Genomic DNA, 17253 nt, shown 5'->3' with positions numbered 1-17253 from the left:
TAATATTAATATTAATTTTTATATTTATAACTAGTCATTACATAGGAAATGGATAATTATTATTCACTAAAATGATAGATTAACAATGAACAACCACATTTAACCATGCATGTTGTGGTAGAAATCCTATAGAAAATCCATTAATTAGAGAAAGAAAGGCACACTGTCAAATAACCAAAGCACGGTGGTAAGGGACTCTAAAAATAATTACATAATGAAATCCAACTTGAACTTTCCCTAAAATATTTATAGTCATTCCAGCTAGATAATTCTTGAAAAATAAAGAACGTAAAATCGATTTAGAAAATGAGTTCCTAAGACTTTTCTTAATATATCTATATATATGGCCCATCGAGGGGAAATATATAACGGATCACAATATACAAGTTACATTCTAGATAACTAGCTTGACAAGCCAATATTTGAACCCTAGCCGAAACCTTAACTATTTGAATTTCCTGAGTAGAAAGGGGGTAGAAAACCTAGAAACTTAGAACAGGGAAAACCTTGGGATTGTGAGTTGCCATGACTTGAAAAAACTCACCGTTGTAAAAGAAAAGTTGGAGCCTGAGCAAAACCTCTCATCTGAGGATCAGACCATGTGGGTTAAGGGGATTAGTTTTTTTGTACAGTTTGGTGAAACTATAAAGAAATATGTGCTAAGAATTAAGTGGAAATGATACAATAAACATAAAACCCTCAGAAGAAGTCAAACTCTAGCAAGAATGAAAGAATTGGTACATGAGGAAATGTCATGGAGAACTGGCGAAATGTAAGAGGAATTATTTGTATCAAGCTAAGGGTTAGAAATTAAAAAAGAGGGTTGATGAGACTCTGAAAGGTCATTAAGGAAAAAACAAAGAAAACAAATTTACTTGGAAGGGTGAGATTCTGTCACATGATTGAGTAGGAATGTCGAGGGATGCACTACTCCATTCTCCCTAGGCACTGCGACAACGTAAATTAATCTCCTCTAAAACATGTGAAGGAAACCACAATTCTTACTTACCAAGGCCAAAAAGTGGCATGAATTGAGCCAAAGCCCTAGACTTAGAGGATTGCAGAACTACTCCAATAGAAAAATCGAAACCTCCACCATTCGATTGAAAGCCTAAATCTTGGACATTGGGGATGAGGACAACTATATCCCATTGCAATCGATCATCATAAAGATAGGTGATGTGGCCACTTATCTCTAGAGGTTTCTCCATAGCCGAGGGTTACAAGTCTACCCTTTCAATATATATCATAGGCACATAAACCTTAACAAACGTTTAAAAAATAGAACATACATAAAGTTGCAAACCAATGTGTAGAAAAGAAATTTACAATCATGTCTTTACTCATGATGTTAGAGAGTACATTGAATTACAAGGAGCCATTGCCGTGGCAGTAGTCCCTGCTTGGGTCTGCGGGGAAGTGGAGAACTTGGAAAAGTAGTAATAAAATGCCAGGGCCCTTCTGGACTCTCCTTCCTGCCCTTTGGAACTTGCTGCAATGATTTTGAGATAGCTATAAAGATATACATAATCAACAAGAAGAACTTACTGGGAAGATTCAGCCCACGGATAAAGCAAAAGAAGCCATATTATTAACTTGATATGCAACTGCAAGAGAGCGAAGTCCCCCATTTTCTTCCAGCGGGGTACATAGGTACTCAATTTGAATTTACAGGGGTTTTTTTTTCAGAGAAAACCAGATTTTTGCAGGTCAGAATGGATATAAAATGTTAAAACTTGGCAGTTTTTTATATATTTTGGAGTGCCATCCGCTAAAATTTGGGGGATCTCTTCAACTGTCTCCAAAACTCGTTCCCTCAATCCCCAAATGGGAATGAAACATAACATAGATAAATATTCAAAACCCTATATTTATATTCTTGCCAAGTAATTCTGTCATTTAGGCAATTTTCACACCATTTTTAGAAGTTGATTGGAATGCAGGCCCTGCTGGAAGAATGAACTCGAAATACAGAAAGCTAGTTACCCTGTACTGTTTGAGACTGTTCTGAGTAGAAAAAGAATCAAATAATTGATCAGAGTACGTCTCGAGTCCTTAAAATTATGATTCTCCTCTATCATCTATATTGTATAAGTTACCTATGACTAGGTCAATATCAGAAAATTAACAGCACTCTAATCATAGATTCAATAAGATTCAAAACCGTAGGAGCCTAAAAGGACACGATTCATGAATTGGAATAGGTTCCAGAATTGGAAGCCCTTACTAAATGATATTACAATCTTGAATAAAAGAATAATTTTGTTTCAAAGGTTTAGCCCATGAGCCAATACACATCCATGCTTGCTTCCAATAAGGCTTTTGCAAAACCACGTCGATCCATTCCATGGCATGACACACCGGTATGCCTTCACAAATCTGCCACTTTGAGATATGATCCACATAAATATATCACATCATCATCCATTGACATTGCATTCAAGCATGAAGTGACCCTCTTGTTTTAAATACTTAGCGCAATATGGCTTGTATTTATTAATACCTATCTCTAACCACGGCTTCAAGTTGGCATTAAAATGGAAAACAAGAGATTTTTCTATATCAAGCTGATCAATTCCAAAGTCATGCCCTAAACCAACTGCAAGCCAAGAGTCTTGCAGGTGACGGGTCATATTGTAGAATGTAATCAGACTTGCAGGCAATGTCCCAAATCTCCACGGAATATTATACCTATTTTGTTGTGGAACAGGGAAGAAGCAAGATTAGTAGATATTTAGAAATCGATATACTTCAACTTGTGAACATGAAGCACCATGCAGTACAATTCATAGACTTGTTCAAGTGCTTCTTCAGAAGATTCAGTTTAAAACATAAAGAAAATTTACCATCTTTAGCCATCTCTTGTAAACTTTGGTCAGGTCTTGTTTCCTCCATTGTTGCAGATCAATAATATTCAATCCAGACATCCATGCACACGCATTTCCATCAAAACCATTTGGGAAAAACTTTGAAGAGTTAAGGTACTTCCTCAAGTGATGAAACGTTACTTCACAAATCTCCATGGCACGATTTACCTTCCCATGCAAATTAATACTCCAAAGAGGTGTCAGGTCCCTTTGCACGACCACATCATCATCATGAAATAGCATTTTGTTGAGTCTTGGAAAAATTTCAGAAAGCCAAAAGTGAGGATGATTGAAGGTAGACAAGTATTTAAGGTGCTTACCTGAGTTAGAGGGATCATTAGAAAATTTAGTGGGGCTTTCTATACCAACACGAAACTCCTATGATGATAAAGAACCCATCACAGAATTGGTATAATGACGAAGATTTAAATCATCCAGACTCTGAACATGGACAGTTGCATTGCTATAGGTGTTCTCCAGAAACCAGAATTTTATTGCAACATAGTTTTGTCTATCTATAATCAAATGAAATACATGCTTCTCCGGCTTCTGCAATGATAACGAAGAACAACACACAGTGAGAGCTCTGATAGAAGCTACGATCCCATATATTTTAGAACCAAAGATGAAACCATAGATAAGCGAAGAAACTAAGGTTTTACCTTGGCATGAACAACAGTAGAATTAATAACCACAGATGTTGCGAGGATATTAGTAGAGTAAATGACATAATGATAAAGACTTGAATCTTCCAAGTTCTTGGTCAATGGTAATTCGATGTTGCTTTGATAAGTTTGAAAATATTCCACAGTCAATCTCATTGAAAGGCAATGAAGAGTTTTTGGCATTGTTTGGACAAGAAGTTGGTAGAGGAAGACACTTTGTTTTCTGTGAAAATGAGCTTCATCCTCAGTAAGGTCTAAGATTTGTCCCAAGTTTTTTACCACATTATTGCAATTAACAGGGTAAGTTTTTGCTTTTGCTAGAACTCCTTCCATAATCTTTGCCTTCTTCCATGCCCTGCATAAACAAACCCACTCAAAATCACAATGCAAGTTCAGAAGCTGACAAAAATCTGCTATATGAGTTGAAGAGTAAGGATAATTACTAAAAGTTCTATTTAAGAATATGACAAGGAATTGACCTCTCTGGTAGATGAGCATCTGTAGTTGCCTCACTTAGCATATGTTCAATATCCTGGATATGCTTCCTTAGCTCCAGTTGGATTTTCTCATGATTGCGGTGTTTTATAATGCTTGGATAATAAGCTCTTGCAAGAAAGAGCTGATTTTTCAACAGTCTCACGGTTGCATCAACCACTTATACCCTATGCTCATTTCTCCAGATGCAGTAACTGCCCAGAGCCACTTCACAAGCTTTGTCTGGGTCATCAGAGAGGCCATTAGCACTGACTTTCTTTTTAACATCCCTGTGAGCTAGTTTTCTGCTCTGCAGAAATATTTTAGCAGTTCATAGTGAGTGTTCATATGACTTTTAAGACTTTTGAAAAGAAAAATATCTGTTTATCAACACTACTTTGGAATTTAGATCATGTTTAAATGTAGGTAGTTGACATCAGTTTGAAGAATTAAAATATCTTATATTTCTACCTTCTTTTCTGCTCTTCTTTTTGGCAATGAAACACCAGGTTTCTCTGACAATCCTGTGTTTCTTGCAAAATTCCAACTCAATTCAGATCAAGTGTTCCTATCAAGTAACCTAATCTCAAAATTTTAGTGTACTTAAAATCATTTTGTGTCAAAGCTCATAGAATCTTACGTGTGTACCTCCTGAGATTGGATGCCTGGTTAATAATTTATCCAGATTTCCATGTGTCGTGCCAGAGAAGATGTAACCAGTGTTGAAGTCAGTATCTTTGGCAACTATATATGGCTTTGTTTGGGAAATAATAACCTAAAACCATTCATTGGAATGATATAAAAATCCGTGGGCAATCATTAAGGAAAGTACAAAGGATGGTACATTAATAAAAGTAAAGCAAGATAGTTTTTTTGCGTACATTCGTTGTAGAAAAATTTGAGGTCTTTGTTACAACTTCATCTTTGGAAACATTTGATAGTTTAGACCCCAATTTGTTTAGATCATCCAGATGCTTAGAAAGATTTGTCTGCAAAGTGGAGACAACAAAAGCTGGCTTTAATCAGAATATTCATTTTAAAATTTATAATTTAAAAGCCCAGTAATATCAAAATCCATCTCTTTCACAGATCACTGACGTCAACAAACCAACATACTATGGAAACAACGATATATTATTTAATAAAGCAGTGAAAATTTTACAAAAGAACTATGGTAGTTATGAGATGGGTTGTATTTCTGATGGGGTCAGTGCCATATTGTGCAAGTACATTGTATAACATGGATTCATTAGAATTTGATCTTCTTACCACCAACTGGCAAAAGGCACCAAAGAAAATTGTATTTAATACATACCCACTACATCTTGGTGAAATCTTATGTAATAAACCTTACTTCTGTTTGTTGTGAAGCATCATCGTGTTTAGACAGACTGACAATCCTGGTAAAATCTGTCTAGTTCTGAACACACCAAATGTAGCAAGTAAAATGTTAGAAAACTTTCATGACATCACTACAGAATTTACTACATACACGACTTGCACAGAAGAACAAGAAGGAAAACTGAGTAAGTTATTGACTTTGGATGTCATTCGTTCAAATTCTTAATGTGAAGTTAACAATATATTGATGTTACACAAGTTAACAGAATGTATACTTGATCCAACTCCTATTCCATATCATTACTAAACAACAAAGATTATTATGACTATCGAAAAATTAGGTATGTTATAAACTACCCTCAATTGTGAAACCAAAACCAAATCAGGGTATTCTCACCAGCATTGGAGGGACTTCATCATTGATATAGCCTGCAAGAGAAACATACAACAGGTTACAGAACAACCAAATGACTTCTTTGATGTTGAAGAGATAAAGAGGATTCAAAATTTGAAAATAAGATCAAGCTGCTCAAAGGTACTCTATCACATGCAAGTTCCTCATCGCAAAGGGTTTCTAGTGGCTACTGAAGATGCCAAATTAAGCAATCCTACTACTAGTTAGCAGTTGTCAGCGCCTAGTCACCACTAAACCAAACTTACTCTATACTTCCATAAAAAAACGAATGCTCCTTCAGACTAACAAGACAGATCTATCATTATCAAATGACACAAGGTTGCACCAAGATGGGAATGACACAATGGGCATCAGATTGGGGACTGCTACTTTCTCTTTGGCTCAGTTCTACTCAATAATTTTAGGAGCTTTAAAGGAGGGCATCTTTTAAGAGTTCATAAGAATAACTGTAAAACTAAGAAATTGTTCAGTTAGTATGCTCCTCAAGAAGCTGCATTTGGCATTTTTGTAAATATAATGAAAAAAAGCCACAAACCTATTGATGAAATCCTTCAATGCACCCGATAGGAATTGAAGTCCACTGGCCTCGCTGTTTTGAACCCCTAATCCTGTGTTCTCTAATCTTTGGCATCTAATGTGCCCAAATCCGACAGCGTTAAACTGTATCTGCCCTCAAACCCCAGACTCACCCTAAGTAGCTAAACATGACAATGCAGAAGGAGAGATCAAAACCCTGAGCGTACAAACTCATAAAGTTCTGAAATAAGCCTCGCACTGCCTGCTTTTCAATCAGATCTAATACAAACATTGCCCCAAAATATTCCACAGTGCTGAGGATCTAGGCAATCATCAAATGCCCATTGTCTTAGTATACAACAAAGGGGCAAAATGGTGCAAAAAAATGCAAACAACCCACTACAAATTCCAGCAACAGGTTTCATAAAAACCTTTAAGTCCCCTTGCCCAAGTACTCCAAAGCCAGCTTCTCTATACACGACATTCTGTGTGAAGGGGGCTTCAAATCATATAAAAAATGAAATGGGTTCAGATAAACTTACTGCTCTGAAATCTAGCATTGAGTCTGAGCAAGAATACCAATGGAACGAGCATGGATAGAAGCACCAAAAACAACACTATTCCATATCTCTTCCATCCCTTCTTCATAGACATAATTTCCTACAGAAAACGCTAATCAACGGGTGCTATACGCCCTCCGTGCTTGCACCATCAGATGTGGAGGTTCAATACCCACAAACTTATTAGTGGCTGAACAGAGATTTATCACCAAATCAGCAAATGACTTCAGCTTCAGTACTATCAAAATGTCAGAAGAGCTCCCACTTCCTCAACCTCGTTAATTCAGTAAACTCTAAGAGAAATTTGCAGCAGACACAAATTTAAACCATACATAAACATTAAAAAGCTTCCCCTTAGACAAAATCCAATGAAAAATCCAGATATAAGTTATTTAAATGGATGTTATTTAACTGTTCCAAGGTTTTGACTTACATATAATCAAAATTTGTCAAAACACTAAAACATAATATACAACTCAAAGCAACTACAAGATTTGTAAGAAATAAACAACGTTTACTGATGTGCCTCCAGATCTTGACAAGGCAGGAGAGGCCACTGCTGCCATTGATTCTTCCCCTGCTCCTTGAGATATATTGCTTCCAGGAGGTGTTGAATTTTCTGTGCCCGTTGAAGTTTTGGAAAGCCATCTGCAAATATACTTCAGGTCCAGTCAGTGCATTCTATTGCAAGATCTTAGTTGCAGCTACTCTATAACTATTTTTCAATCAAGCAGACTAGAACATTGAATATAGGAATTTAGATTACTTACCCTGCAGCTATACTCTTCAAAAAGGATGTCATGCTTCTGGTTGTTATACCATTCTATGACATAACGGTTATTGCAGTGAATAAATTTGCAAGCCAAAAGACCAGGTGGAATCTCAGTCCTGAATCAACACAGAGGAAAAGGATTTAGGATTATATAGCAATCTTGCAAATCAAAGCATTGCGGCCTTTCCTTTATATTCAGGTTTAAACACACAGGAAAAGGATTTAGGATTATGTAACACGTTGTACTTGATGCAGTTATGCAGATCACTCCAGATTTAGTGCAAATGTAGTTAATGCAGGTAGGGCACCAGCGTGAGAGGAATCTGAGAAATCTGTTGAAGTTAACCAGAGAAATGTATATCAGCCATTCTCTACATCACTACTCAGCTGGACGTTTGCAAATTCTGTGGAAGTTACCAGAAATGTATATTGGCCATTCTCTCCTTCGTGCTTTGTAGATTGGAAACCATGTGACCACTCTTCAGATTGTAAATTGGAAACCATGTGACCACTCTTCAGATTGTAAATTGGAAACCATGTCAGCACTCTTCAGATCTATGGCATATTCAGATGGTGTCTGGGATAAATTCTTTCCTGGTAGTGCTACCAGATTTTACGCAAAGCAGTCACCCTGTAGCATTCGCTTTGAAAATATAACTCTACGTTTGACTTTGGATCACATGTGTTTAATAACATGCAAAAAATTTAAGCAAATTGTACAGTTAACAATAAACAAAAACATAGGTAAAATAAAATAATACCAAATGCAATACAAACCTCTGTGGTGCCTTGAGGGCAATGTACGCAGCTGTCCGCTGATTAGCAAAGCTCTCTTATCATAGCTAGTTATCAGTAGATTTTGTATAGCACTATGCCATAATTCCATCTTCAAACAACATATATTCATTTTAAAGTCCATATAGTTTGGTGCTATTTATAAAGTTTACCTGGTATGGTAACATATTGCTTCTAAGTAGTTTGCAGTACTTAATTTAATAGAGGAAAGTGCCATAGTACAACAAATTAAATAAATTATTAATAATTAATAGATCTTTTTTTTCACATATGAAAATCTGGGCAGATCAACCCCGAAGGGAATCAAATCCCATTACCCAGACTATCAGAGCCTAACCCCAAGGGCGTCGAGGAGAATTGACCCTATGACCTCCCAATTGGCGAGGCACTTAACAACAGAGACTCGACCGATTGAGCTAACCCTTGGGGCTAATAATTAATAGATCTATACAGGGAAAATAAATTATTAATACTTAATAGATCTATCCTAGGTATGGATTATTTAGGTTTAGCTATTAAAGCAGATATTAAGGTATTGATACTTTGATATATTTAGCTACTAAATCAGCTATTGATTCTTGGGACATCTATGCATTTCGATTTTGTAGTGAAATGAACGTACCATTACAACTGTTCACCAGGGTTCCAATTCCCTATAATGCAACCGAACGTGTATAACAGAGTAGCAAAGAGAGAGGAGGCTAGGTTGAAAGTGCTAAATAGTTTGGTGGAATCTGGCGGTTAAGCCCATGGAAGTTCATTTTTGCAATGTAGCATTTCAGTGTATGTATCTGTAACTAGGGAAAATTGGGAAAAAAAACAAATAAGAGATGCGACCTCCAGAACTTCATAGCTTTCAGGCATAACATAGGAAGAAACAGAAATGAGTAACCGATTCAATATACAATTTGTCATTTAACTTCACTGGATAATAAGCAGCATGTTTAATCAATCTATGGAACCTTTGGTGTTCGCATGCAGCAGCCGTAGATACAAAATTATTGCTCATCTAATGTTGCATTTGCTGTATTCAACAATATAATTTAAACCAAACATGGTACTTTTTAATATGGAGAAAAAATATAAATACAAAAGATGGCAAGACAATGTCTGATTGTCAAGCTTCAAGCATGTTGCAGAATGCGTTCCATTTGAAATACAGGACATAAACAGAAACAATACAAACACACATGCATAAGACTTTCCAGCCTTCTTTCCTGAACCGTTACCTACATTACCCAAGAAACAAAAACTAACACAGCTTTCAAGCATAACATAGGAAGAAACAGAAATGAGTAACCGATTCAATATACAATTTGTCATTTAACTTGAGTGGATAATAAGCACCATGTTTAATCAATCTATGGAACCTTTGGTGTCCGCATTCAACAGCCGTAGATACAAAATTATTGCTCATCTGATGTTGCATTTGCTGTATTCAATGATATAATTTAAACCAAACATGGTACTTTTTAAGATGGAGCAAAAATATAAATACAAAAGGTGGCAAGACAATGTCTGATTGTCAAGCTTCAAGCATGTTGCAGAATGCCTTCCATTTGAAATACAGGACAGAAACAGAAACAGTACAGACACACATGCATAAAGACTTTCCAGCCTTCTTTCCTAAACCGTTGTGTACATTACCCAAGAAACAAAAACTAACAAAACAAGATGGCTTACAACAAGCTCATTATGACTAAAATTTGAACCGAGAACAGAAATTTAAAATCTTCTCTTCTCGGTTTGAAGTAGCAATGGAATTTAAAATATTGAAAGTACATTTTCTTTGTAAATGAGTGGAAATTGCAATTTAAATAGTTGTATTACAGTAAGACCATAATATGAAGAAACATATTCATATCACTTTTGCATTTGATGTGTACATGAAGGCCGCCATGTTCCTGCATTTTGTAATTTGTATAACAAATAGTTAGTTATAATAAAATGATAACATTGTGAATTGAAAAGAGGACATATTTGAGACAAAAGATGTTAAGGCATATGTTGATGTACCTTCCATTTGTTAGTTGACATGTAATAGCTCACTATCTTCATTGAGTGTGAACTTGCTCTGAATTTTGAAGTCACGTAACATGTAAACGGTCGTAGCTTTCTGTTGCAAATATTCCTCATATGACATTGCTTTTAAATCAGGAAATAAGTCATGTAATAAGGGCTGCCTGATAGTGCACTGGACAAAGTTATTTGTAATGCATTCTATTACAGAATTTATACAATGCTTGTAGATGAAAGGGCAATTATCATTGCATTGTGAATAGAAAATTGTTCCATTGGCTATCACTATGGATGAATTCACTGGGGAATTACAAATTGCACAAACAGGTTTGAAAGGAGTTGAATATGGATTTGTTGCCATTAGAATACCTTCGACCTGTTTATAAAATATTCAAATGTTAATTTACATTATTACATGGCAAATGCAAAGGTACTAAAAACACTATTATTGTTATACTTACAGCATAGGTAGATGTAGTTAGTTTTCTGAGATTGTTCAGTGCATCTGTGTTAAGTTCAGTCATGAACGTTTACTTTGATGCCCTGGATATTGTTTCTTTTGTGTTTACCTTTTTTGTTAAATTTTTGAAAAGGATGAGGGGGAAGTCTCCTTTCTGCAATTGTTTTTCCATTGAAAGGAAAAATTGTTCATATGTGTCAAACAGTTGCAATTGCAAAAGAGAAATTGTTATCTATTGAAAAATACGAAAAGTAATATGCAAATACATTGTTCGTATGTGTTGAAAAATTGCAAGTGCAAGAGACAAATTACAATAACGATATATTGAAGTGATGCATGTTATTTACTAAAAATTAGGAATAAGTAACATGCGAATACATACAGTTGCATTGTCATTTTCAGAATCTCCATCTTTGATATGGAGTATGTAATGCAATCCAACCCGTTTGGCAAGTGTAATAGCTGCATCGATTGTGCCAATTGGGTACATTTCTTTTTTGTTTGCAAGTTGACTAATGGTTGTATTGGGAATGAAGCAATATTCTTTGCAAACTTCAGGTACAGTTTTTATGATACTTGATTCATTAAACAAAATTATTTTGTCACAGTCACTGCGATCATAAACAGTTTTAGGCAATATCCTGAAATTTGTAATTGAGATGCTGTTGCCTTGCAAAATTTTCTGTTCATGTCGCTCCACTAAATGTGCAGGTACAGTTAACGTTATAGTCATCATTCCTTGAGAATCTGTCAAATCAGCTCGTAATATTTGACGTGATTTGTTTGCTTTATCAAGGAATGCAGTATAGACAACCATTATGTCTCCAACAAATAGCAGCCCAATTTTACGACTATTCAGATCTTCAATTGATACTTTAATTGGCAGTATCTGTTTTTGCCTATTAAAATTGCTTAGTTAGAAATTGCTATAAACATTTCTACAATGCTATGTTTCTCCTAAAAACTGAATAACTATAAATAGATTAGAGTGTTGTGTTTCATATGCATACCTTTTTGATGTATCATTTTGTACATTTGTTGAATCATGTTTTGTTGTGATTGTTTCACTTGGACTAACACAAGTAAATGCACATTTCAATATGATGTGGATATTATCACATGTATTTTGTGATAAGCAATCAATAAAGAAATTGTGATATGTAACCTGTACATGTCTTCTTGCTGCATTGTTTGGGGCGACTTACTACTAGTGCTTTCTTCACTCGTCCAAGATTTTCTAATTTATATACATTTAAATATACATATGTAAAAAGAGAAGGCATATATAATAAACATTAATATTTTAAATAGAAAATAGCATATTTGTATAGTTTTCATACACATACCTTTTCAAAACAAGTGCTTGGCTTGCCTTTTCTAATTGAGTTATGCGCTCTATTTCTTCAATTGTTTGTTTTCCTTTTTCAGGATTTATGCTATGTTATAGAATAGCAACATATATTTAGTTCAATTTGAAAGAGCATATAGAAGTAAAGAGTGAACAAGAACATTAAAACCATAGAACCATACATATGTAAAAATAGAATGCATATATAGTAAACATTAATATTCTAAATACAAATTGGCATATTTGTATAGTTGTCATAGACATACCTTAGTAAACATTAATATTCTAAATACAAATTAGCATATTTGTATAGTTGTCATAGACATACCTTTGCAAAACAAGTGGTTGGCTTGCCCTTTCTAATTGGGTTATGCATTCTCTTTCTTCAATTGTTTATTTTCCTCTTTGAAGATTTATGCTATGTTATAGAATACTAAGATATATTTAGTGCAAATTAGAAGTAAAAAGTGAACAAGAACATTAAAACCATAGAACCATACATATGTAAAATTAGAATGCATATATAGTAAACATTAATATCCTAAATACAAATTAGCATATTTGTGTAGTTCTCGTAGACATACCTTTGCAAAACAAGCGGTTCGCTTGCCCTTTCTAATTGGGTTATGCATTCTATTTCTTCAATTGTTTCTTTTCCTCTTTCAAGATTTATGCTATGTTATAGAATAGTAAGACATATTTAGTGCAAATTAAAAGAACATATAAAAGTAAAAGTTGAACAAGAACAGAAGATCCATAGGAAAGGAAAGGCAAGAAGAATATACTCTGTTTGTTTATGTTCCATGTTGTTGTTCTTTTTTCTTGGTCGTTCTGTTCAATTGAAAAAGGTTTTACTGGTAGAATCTGCATTCATAAATAGATGAGGTCATATCTGCAAATTTATGATAGGATGCTTGTGTTGGTTAATTGAAAAGGGTGTCTTTGGCATAATTTGCATTGATGAATACACGACCTCATATATGTAAATGTACGATAGAATGCATAGTATGTATGATGTTATCATTTGGTTTAATACAAAAAGAATATTGTAATATGCTTTAGTAAAATAGAAATGGTAAAAATAATGAGGTATTGCAAAAATGTCAAAATTTGCAATTTTGTAAACTGTTTCATGTGTATATCATAGCTGAAGGACAAGAGATATTGTATCATGGTCAGACCAATATGTATCCAATATGAAAATTCTATATTTTATATTAGCTAGATTTGCCCAAACATGGTCAATGAATGATTTATGCATGGTATTAGTTTTGTCAATAAGGAAATGAAGATTGTAGTTTTCCATGTAGGTTTCTAGCTGCTTTGTTTTTTGATTGCAATGTACCATATCAATATTGAAGTCCCCTAATATAACTATGATATTGTTTAGATCTAAGTGGCATAAAGCTTTTGCAATGACATTTAAAATATTGTTTAGATTTGCATGTGGCGATGCATATATATTGAGTATTGCAATTTGTAATGCGTGAACTTTTACTTTTGCGAGCAATGCTTCTACAAAGTGCTCTTCAAAATGGGTATGTTCAAGGATAATGATATTTTTCTTTATCAATATCATTACTCCATGCTTAATGCAACTTGAGATGCAATTGAAATTTTTGAAATATTCATTTTCCATACACAATGACATATGTGTTTCTTGTAAGCATAAGATATCATATTGCATTGTGTCATAATCATTGCATACGTCAGTAAGATGTGCATGAAGATTACGAGTGTTCAATGAAAGAATAAAGATGGATCGCAATGATTGTATTGATGAAGAGTCATATTCTAATTGCCATTTTGCAGTGGTTTGCAAACGTTGCATTTCACAATTTACTTTTTGCTTAACCTTAAAATTATTGTGTTTAAGAGGATTAAGCAAATACAATGATTCTATGTTTCTGACACGTGATAGTGCTGTGTATACTAGGCCATGCACTTGTACTCCAGTAGGGTCGAATGCAAGCCTATCCAAGGTTAAGCCTTGTGATCTATGTATTGTGCGTGCACATGCAAGCTGAATTGGAAATTGTTTCCGTATTTTCAATTGGGCCATCTTTGATGTCATAGGCATTGCTTTTTATATTCGCAGTATTGGTGTCCAATCATGTGCTATGTCTAAAGTATACAAATGAGCTAGTTTTCTAGATTGTCGCTGACCAATATTAGGGTCATGGAACTTAATCCATAGAACATCGACCTTATCTGTATGGGTATATGCTTTAACTATTCCATCTGCACCATTCACTAGGCCATCTGGTGCATCATAATTGCAAGCATACATTTCAACTAACATGTTCAACTTTATCAGAAGGTGCGAAGGCAAAATAGCTGTATGTTGATGGGTTGGGAAATTGCCGTTATTCTCCTCATTTTCATCAATTGCATTAATTAAAATTTCTTTGCCAGGCATCAGCATTAACATTTTATTGTTATGCATTGCAACATCTTTGTTTTTGTAGAATAAATAGGGAAATGTCGGATCATTTGGTACATGGCGCATGCAACTTGTATTCATATATGTTATATCATCAGATGTTAGACAATTTGTTCGCATTCTATTTAACACTCATATGAATCTCTTATTTGTTTGTTGCATAGTCATATGCAATTGGAAGCACTTGACATTATCCTTCCAGAAATCATGTGTTATTGTTTGATTGTTGATTCTTGGTTGTTCAGAAATAAGAGAGTCTTGAATAGGTTGTGCTTGATAGAAATCACCAGAAAATATGATGTCAATGTTCCCAAAGTATTTGGTTTGGAAATGTTTTATGTTTCTGAATCTACTGTCAATAGAATATAAGAACCGACTACCAATCATCGAGATATCATCTATGAAAGCTAGTTGCAATTCTTGATATAGCTTTGATAAGTTGTCCAATACTTCTTTGCTGAGTGAGAACAGTTGAGACTTGTTAAAAGGCATTAGCAATGCAAAATGGATTGTTGTTCCACCTGCATTATATGCAGCTTTTCCTGTGTATGCTAATATTAGACCTTTTGGTCTCATAGGATCAGTTGTGTTTTGTGAATCATAAATTGTATAAGCATTTGGAAAATTGCTTTTGCTATGAGTGTTTTACCTACGCCTGCTCCGCCTGTAATAAAAAGGTAAATTGGTTCCTTGGGTTTTTTTTTTTTTTTAATTGCAACGTCTTTTACAATTGCTTGTTGCTCTTTGTTCAAGATTCTTCTAAGTTTGTAATACTCATTGTTCTCCATTAAAAATGGATGGGCAGTAATTTGAAATCCAAGATTGATTTTTTTCTTCATTTCAAATTGTTTTGGAAATTGCAAGTCCGATTGCAAATCATATTCCTCATAATGGGAACTGTTCTCTTGGTTTCGCATATTCATTTGGTTAGTATTTAAAGAACTAATTTGCTCATTTGTTGCAGTCTCTAAATCACCCCATGTTGGATTGATGTTATATGTAAATTTGGCTTCATTAGCTTGAATTGTTTTTTCATGTAATGTATATGCAGATAGCCATGTAGACAATTCTTGTTTCAATGTATTTTCACAATTTTCAAATGGCATATATAATAATAATTTCTCTCGACAGAAGTTTTCAATATCATTGTGTTTGTTATATTTGACAAATCGTATAACATTTGGTTTTTTCCTTTTAGATATGGGTGTGCCATCTTTCTTGTAATTTGATACAAATTCTGCAAGGCAGATTTTGCTAATGGAACTTGGCCGTCCAATGTAGTAGTCAATAATGGAATGGCACATAACATCTTCTGAATCATCAAGTTCTTATTTCAAAAGAATAGGCGGTTTAAGCATAAATGTGCGTTCATCAACTGGAGATGTGTTTACAAATATACATTCCCTTGAACTACAACTCAATGGCAATGAAAGTGCTATATGCACTGCTTGTTGAGTTGACATTTGTTGTAGATTGAGTAATGTATTTCCAAGTTTACGAATCATTTGCATAGCATCAATTTCATCTTTCTGATGCTCTTTGCGTATTCTTCTAAATGCATTTGTCATAGACTTGTCAATTTTGGTCATATATGAACTACAATATGAAGCTGCGGCATATGCATTTAGTACAAATTGTGCATTTGTATTTGCATTCCATAAAGTAGGCATAGCCTTTGCAAAACTATTATTCCAAATGTGAGAAGGTTTTCGTTTCAGGAAAATTGTTGGTTGCTTTATTGTATGTTGTAATAGTTCTATGTACTCACTTTCTAGTAGTCCTATTTCTAGGAGGAAATTGTCATGGGTTATTGAATCATTGTAGTTTGTTTGCTCCAAGAATGCGAAAAGTGATATTGATTTCTCTACGATTTTTTTATTTTGTGCATTGGTTGGCTCGATGATCATTGTTGATTTCATTGGTGGCATGGGGAAGTTGTATCTGCAGTTTGAATTTTTTCGCTTCTTACAACTTCTTGTATGGTGATGTTTATGCAATTTAGCAATATCTGGGTCCAAATGATCTGTATTACAAGTTATGTAATTGTCAAGAAACTTCTCAATTTCTGAATTGCTTTGTTTTCCATATATTGGAGCATTCTCTATCCATAACAGTCCATGTTCATGTTCAGTTCCTCTATTTTGGAATTCTGTTACGAAATAGTAATCAGATATTTTTCCAAAGAATGTAGTATCTTGACATATCAATCGCTTTATAGCATTAATTCTATGTCTATAGTACTGGCTACATGTGACTGGATATTTTCTTATAAGGTAGTCAATGTCATCATCTTCTAATATATCAATAGCATTTTTATTTGCTTTATTTCTAAACAATGTGACGAGTGTATCTACTAATGGTTTCCATCGATGTTCTGCACTTGTAAATGTCACAAAGAAAGTTGGAGGCCCCAATTGTCGTATCATTGCAAATATGTTTTTCTTAATTTGTTCCAAATGATTAGAAGATATGCGAATGTTTTTGAAATCTATGTATCCAATATCAGATTTCAATAACTTTTCCAAATTTGCTCAATACTTGACATCTTTTGCTAATATTTTCCTGCCTTTTAGTTGTC

At 34.4% G+C, this 17253-nt stretch overlaps 1 pseudogene; it reads right to left on the bottom strand.

Annotated features, from left to right (window-relative positions):
- Positions 1-2420: 2420 nt before the first annotated feature.
- LOC149209357 (putative galacturonosyltransferase 7) lies at positions 2421-6932 on the bottom strand (annotated as a pseudogene).
- Positions 6933-17253: the final 10321 nt, after the last annotated feature.

This window comes from Pinus tabuliformis, chromosome 1_2 (genome assembly GCF_031772625.1).
Source record: "Pinus tabuliformis cultivar Carrire ecotype Pingquan chromosome 1_2, CPIR1, whole genome shotgun sequence".
NCBI lineage: Eukaryota > Viridiplantae > Streptophyta > Pinopsida > Pinales > Pinaceae > Pinus > Pinus tabuliformis.
This window is presented reverse-complemented; position numbering and strand designations above follow the sequence as displayed.